At 31.4% G+C, this 7089-nt stretch overlaps 1 long non-coding RNA gene across 1 annotated transcript; it reads left to right on the forward strand.

The window, feature by feature from the left end:
* Window positions 1647-3096, forward strand: LOC109344995. Its single transcript, XR_002107373.1, has 2 exons — window positions 1647-1835; window positions 2403-3096. It is a non-coding gene; the product is annotated as an uncharacterized LOC109344995 (long non-coding RNA).

Here is a 7089-nt window from a genome sequence, read left to right on the forward strand (position 1 = left end):
TTGAGACACTTCCAATTTTATTTTGCTTTTAGTGCTCTTTATTTCATGCATAACTCTTTAAAAAGAAATACTAAAGCAATGATCAATGCAAACTTGGGAAATGTTTAAGTTATGGGTGGTGATGTGGTAATGATGGTTTTTTTTGGGTTTTGGCTTGTGTAGATGATAGAATTTGATTTGGATTTGGCTAATGGTAGATGTGGTGGTGGCTATGATAGAATTTAGTTTCTGTTTGACTTATGAGTGATGGTGAAGTTATGATAACAGTGAGAAAATAAATTTTAACTTATGCATTAAAGAAGATATATTTTCATCAAAATTTTATAAGCTTAGTGGAGTCAGTATTTTTTTTCATGATGCGCATCTTAGGCGAATAAGTCTCCGACAAGGTCTTTTGAAGCTTGTATCGTAGCTAGGCTAAGGGTTTTCAAGAAAAATGATATAGGGCTCAAAACATATGTTTCTCATACCCATATTTCACTTTTCTTCTTTATCCTATTTTCAATAGTTTTCTAGCATGATATTCAATTATTAAGAGAATTTTCTAGATAAGAATGACCTAAGATTAAGGCGATATAGGGCTCAAAAATGATCTCTTATTGATGCATGATGTGCATAAAGTGAATTTTTTATTTTTTATCATGTTATATGAATTGACACTACTACATTTTTAGCCTACGACAACACCTCAATTCTCAATGGTTTTAAAACCGTGGTCTTAGTGAGCATTAGACCACGGTTTTTAATAGTGTTGTCTTATTTACTAATTTTTACATTTATTCACTACGGTTTGAAAATCGTGGTCTTACAGTATATTACACAATGGTTTTTAAACTATTGTCTATTAAATTGTAAATAGACAACAAGTTTTTAAGTGTAGCCTTAACAATTATAAAAAAAACCGTTCTCTATTCTATTTATTCATTTTTTAGACCATGGTTTTTAAGTGTAGCCTTATCAATTGTAAAAAAACCATTCTCTATTCTAGTTATTCATAGTTTTAATTTGTTGAACTCAAAGGTCTCACTTTGTTTCTAAATCTAGAGTCCTTTCTTATCCTCCATTCTCAGCCTCCAACACTACTCCTATTAACAACCTCACATGAAGCAGAGTCTCTGTGATGTATCAATTGAATTTCCAAAACAGTTCGCTGAAAATTGAAGCAACTTAACACTTACTCTTCGTTTTTAACTGCAATCACTCATAGATCCAACGTTTTCATTCCATAATTTTTTTGTTGAGAAAACGATGGAAAAGATGAACAAAGCCTTCGAGAAAGTAAAGATTATGGTGGGAATGGAAGTCGAAGATGAAGAACAGCAAGTCGGGGCATTGGACGATAACAACGGTAACTTCGCCTTTATGGATGATTTCAACTGTAACTGCACCAAACATGTATTGATCTTTCTCTCCATTTTCCATGTTGATCTGCATATCAATTGTGTGATCTTTCACATTTTGGAAGCTAGTAGGTATGCCATGATTAAGGCTATGTCAGGGCTTGCTCGTTGTTTGGCCTGATGAGAATGGTTGGGAGAAAGCTAATGCATCCAAACCTCCATTGTCATTGTTTTAAATCAACTCTGATTAGTTTATTGAAATTATATTTATATGTTCATAAATAAGCTTTGTTTAATTGAGCTGGTTAAGTGTTAGGTAAAATTATATTAAAATGTGTTTTTAGTTTTAATTTTTTTACTCTGTGTAGGTTGCCTAATGATTTTGAAAAACCAGAGTTTGTTATAGTGAACATTCAGCGTGATCTGTTCTATGGCTATGATACTCTCATGGAGAATGTCTCAGACCCTTCTCACATCGATTTTGCTCATCACAAGGTACAAATAATATCTTCTAACTTGGCTTCTAGATGTAGGATATTAGTTTTTGATTAGTCTGCTAGTTGGTAGTATTTTATTTTGGCCCTGTTGTAATTGAAATTTGTTGAATATAATAATATTGTGTTGATGCAGTAAAAGATGGTTAGTAGGGAGAATATTTTGGTTACTTCCATTTATTATATATCTTACTAAAATTGTCACATGATTGGTATATTCGAAAACCTTGAATGTCAATGTTACTTTTCTAACATTCAATTTATTCTTGTGATTATTTTTAAGAACGTTTGGTTGAATTAGGTTAGGCACTTATTCTCGAAGAGAATGTAAGTTTGTTAGATCTTAAACTTTTATTATCTATATGTTTCTAATATACAATTGTTCCTTGTAGTTGAATGTTAGTTCATCATTTTGCTAATGGAATATTAGCAGTTTATTTAGCTATTATGTATTATTAATTTTGACACTACGTGGTCATATGTTGTTGCTAAAGTGGGAATTATTTGGTACTGTTAGGTTGCTCAATAATTCCCACTCACTAACATAAGAATGACCCATACTCTTCAGGTTACAAGAAGGAGAGATAGAGCCAAGCCTCTGACATTCAAGATGGGTTCTCGTGGTCCTGAGACTTTGCAGGAGCTAATGATGGGAATCCAAAGATCAGTGCTAAATTTATTGCACCTTGTTATTCTATGAACAAGTAAGCCAATGGATTTTGGCCTTTTGCTTCGGAGCTTCTGAATTTTGCGTCTATCAATCGCACCATTTTCCTCATCATGACTCGATTTGCTTTTCTTCTGCAAGGATTCGGAGTCACCAATTGTAGGGCGAGTGAATTGTTGGATTTTGATGATTATGTGGAATACAATCATGGTTAATAAGAACTGTGGGTGTAATGATAGAAGTGTATAGGAAGAGAATGGTTATTGTGACAAGAAACCCAACAATTCTGATGCAAAGCTGAATCAACTACTGGATTCAAGTCTTAGAGTTGACGTTGTTGTAGCTGGTTGATAAAGTATTATGGCTCTCAAAAGGGATGGTTCAGCTAAATTTTAGTATATCTAAATCTATGAAAACAATCACTAATTCATTGTTTTTCAGTTACTTGATTAGGATATATATGGATGAGTACCTTAAGGTTTGTAAAATTATAGAGAGATAGAGTTTAGTTTAGAGAGTGTTGTTAAACGATTTTATATAATTGGGTTGGACCTTTGTAATGGTATATGAGAGATTTTTGTTGATTTGGTTTGTACTCTTTTGGTATATGATAATTTCTCATGTTGCATTGCAGCTTATGACTTATACAGGGTTAGCACCTTCTAAGTGTATATTATATAAGCAGAGTTAGTTTATGTTTAGGATGTTGAATAAAGGCCACAGTTTGGAGTGTTGATTTGTTTATTAATGTAAACATAGGCAACGGTTTTATACGTGTTCTATAAAGTATCATTGACAACGGTTTTACAAGTGTTCTATAAACTATTATTGGCAACAGTTTTACAAGTGTTCTACAAAGTATTATAGACAATGGTTTTAGGAGTTTCCTATAATGGCTACAGTCAAAAAACCATAGTCTTTGTAAAGTAAAAAACCGTTGCCCATGTCAACTACAAAGGCAACTGTTTTTGTACACTGTTGCTATATATCATAAAACCGTTGTCTAAACAAAAGGCAACACCTTAGACTACTACAGTTAGAAAACCGTTGTCTATGACAAAGACAACGGCTTTTTAAAATTAGACCACGGTTTTTAGTCGTTGTCGTAGGACAAAAATGTTGTAGTGTGAGATGCAACTTATAACTCAAAATGATGCATGAAATGCAAGGAATGTGTATGATTATGCATATGTTGGGATGTATGAATGATATGAGAATGCAAATTTTTATGCATATGATGTATGAGATATAGGAATGCATGTAATTTTCTTTTTATGGTGCATGAGATGCTAGAAAATGTAATTTATGATGTGTATGGTCATGATATATGAGAAGATGTATGGAATGATTTTTTGCTTTTTGTGATAATGAATGAAGATATCAACAATAGTTAATAAAATGATATAATTTTTGGATGACGTTTTTTATGAATCTATGCATGAGTGAATGTATAAGTCAATGAATGATTATTATTCTTTTTTAATGCATGAATGAATGATAATTGAAAGAATGAACGATTTTTTCCCAGAATGATGAGTGAATGAATACAATGTAGATAAATATATGATTGTTGTATTTTTATTTTTAAATGAATGCATAAATGAATAATTTATTTTTCTATTTTTTAAATGCATGAATTAATAGATAAATAAGTAAAAAATAATGTATGAAAAATGTATGGATATATGTGAGATGAATAAGTTGATGTATGTATGAATAATGTGTTTGTTATCTTTTTAAGGTGCATATATATGAGTGAATGGATGCGTAATAAATTTTTAATGCATGAATGAATTTATAAGTTAATGAATAATTATTTTTATAATGCGTGAAAGAATGGATAACTAAATGCATGAGTAATTTTTTCGATTTAAATGCACAAACGAATAATGTAATTTTCTTTTTTTATGAATTGTACGAAGGTATGTATAAATAAATATGTGTATGAATGATGCATTTTTCATGAATGAATGAATAATAAATATTTTTTTATTTTTGAATGTAATGAATGAATAAATTTTCTTTTGTTTTGAGTTAATGTATGCAAAAATGTAATGCGTAATAATGCAAAATGCATGCCCCTAGGGTAATGTACCCTATCTTGGAGTAATTTAGCCATCATCACCATATACGAAGTGTCACAATGAGTTGTCATATAGTTCAGGCTAACCTGAGGTAAAGGTGAGTTACCCAAGTTTTTTTTTTGTTTTTTTATTTTATTTTTGGGGACAGGAGTCCCAAATGACGTGATCTAATATAATATGATATGCTTCCCAAGTTTCTCAATAGGTATACCTACAAAGGTTTTTGGAATATCTAATGAACAACGTTCTAGGGTAGAGTTCTAAGGTATAGTGAATATCTTAGCAAGCTCTAGACACCCTATAAGGTGCACATATTACATCTCTCTCAGAAGAGAAACTCAAATATATGAGGTTGGAAACAAGAGCTCAACTCGAGCGTCTAACTCATAATATTTGATAACAATATGAGTGGTTCACATCACCAACACTTAGAAATGGCAAAGGTCATGACCAGTGAGACTAGTGTCCCTACTATCCAAAAATGTATCATTAATACCTGGGTGTAGGGCATTTGTATGCGCCAAAATTTGTGTAAATGAAATATACCTCAATCACAAAATATATCATACATTATATTCAAACATACACTTAATAACAATAAATAATAACTATCACTTGTTTTATTATTTAGAAAATAAAATTAAATAACCAGATAAAAATATAATAAATAATTAATCATATATTTTATGATTATGGGTCGGACTCTCTCAAAAAAGTCTGCAATAGAGTCATCAGCTGTCTGTTGGTATTTTTGGTACGGCAAGTGAACTGTATCGTTCAAGTAAAAAATCTGGTAAATATTGGGATATTGTCCTCAGATAGCAGAGTGAATTTATACTAATTCTTGGAGTAGATTGGGTATATATTTACAAGATTTAAGATTTTAAAATTCATATGGATTTTGAATAAAGTTGTAAAAATGTAAAAGTTAAACTATGAAATTAAATGAGTTGGGATTGAAGTTCATATTTCTTTCCCTTTGCAATCCTTAGATCAATTCCGCATAACTTGTGAAATTACAGATGTTGATGCACATTTTCTTTGAATGATTTGTATCAATTCATTGAGTACAAAATCCTTAAATAATTACTCAAATACCAATTCCTAGGATATTTAACCAATTATCTAGCCTTAAGTTTAATTCAAAAGTAATTCATACATCATTGTCCATTCCTAAAGCAATGATGTATCAAGGAAGATAAACTAGATTCGATACCAAATTCAACTTCCCAGTTAAATTTTGATCTAAGATCAAGAATTCGGTAGCAAAGTAAATTCAAGCATTAAACGCGGGATACACTTCCCAAAATCAAATAACTGAATACATTAAAGAATTGAATCTAGGAGTATAAAAGTTAGAAGATTACATTTTCAATCTCAATACTGCAGAACTAGCCACTCATCATTGCCATTACAACACTCTTATCATGATAAGTTATGAGAAATTATAGATCCAAAGTCGTTCCCACGACTTCTCTACTCCTCTCCAATGTTTTCTCTCTAAATTTGTGTGGAAAAAGCTTGGAAAATGGTTGGATAACCTCTTTTGATTTTCGTAACTGCCTATAGATTCTCGCTTGAGGGAGAGAAATGACCACTTTCAACCATGAACACCTCGCTTGGGCGAGGACATTTTTTCTTCAATTGTCGCTTCAGCGACAGTCCCTCGCTTGGGTGAGGGACATTCTTCTTGCTTGGGCGAGGTTGTGACTCAAGCAAGAGATGCAATATTCAAAAACCCCAAACTTCTCTTTTTTCTCCTCTTTTTCATGCTTCTGATTCTGCAATTGACATAAACACATGTAAGTTCCTAAACAAGACAAAATTAATTAAGTTCTTGGAAGTTGTACACAATTTGTATCATGACTACACACTAAGTGCCCCAAAATTATATACATTTCATTCATGAAATGACACTTAACACCGTCGCGCCCCGATTTTCGATTGCACGACTTTATTAGAATTGTCACAACATTTTCTTATAAAAAATGTAGAAAAATCTTTATAGCCCAATTAAATTGGGTTTTGGATTTTTGATATCTAGGTTCGGGAGTCAGTTACGGATTAGGGAAGATATTAGCACCCTATCCGTCCGCCTTAAGCGGTACCCTCATTAAATTATATGAGTTTATTATATTTTAAAACTTATTTGGTAATTTAATTAATTGTTTGAAAGGAAAATTTTATTTAGTTTTTTATTGTGCTTGACAAGATGAACATTGGTCATATGTATCCTTATTTTAGATAGGGAATCAAAGCTACGTAGTTCTTTAGTATACAAATATTTGTTGCTTGAGTGTTTTAATTAAGGAAAGAAGTGGTGTAGCGCGATCTTCCGAAGGTTGAGTTAAGAGAAAGAAGCCACCATAACGACTTTCCCTCCATCCTTTATGTGGTTGGCAAATTTTATTTTTTAGAAAAATGTTTGTTTTGATATTTATTTATTAGTGAAAAGTGTTTGTTATTAATTGTTAATTTAATTGAAAATATTTTTTTGTTAATTT

Source organism: Lupinus angustifolius, chromosome LG04 (assembly GCF_001865875.1).
Source record: "Lupinus angustifolius cultivar Tanjil chromosome LG04, LupAngTanjil_v1.0, whole genome shotgun sequence".
In the NCBI taxonomy this organism is placed as follows: domain Eukaryota; kingdom Viridiplantae; phylum Streptophyta; class Magnoliopsida; order Fabales; family Fabaceae; genus Lupinus; species Lupinus angustifolius.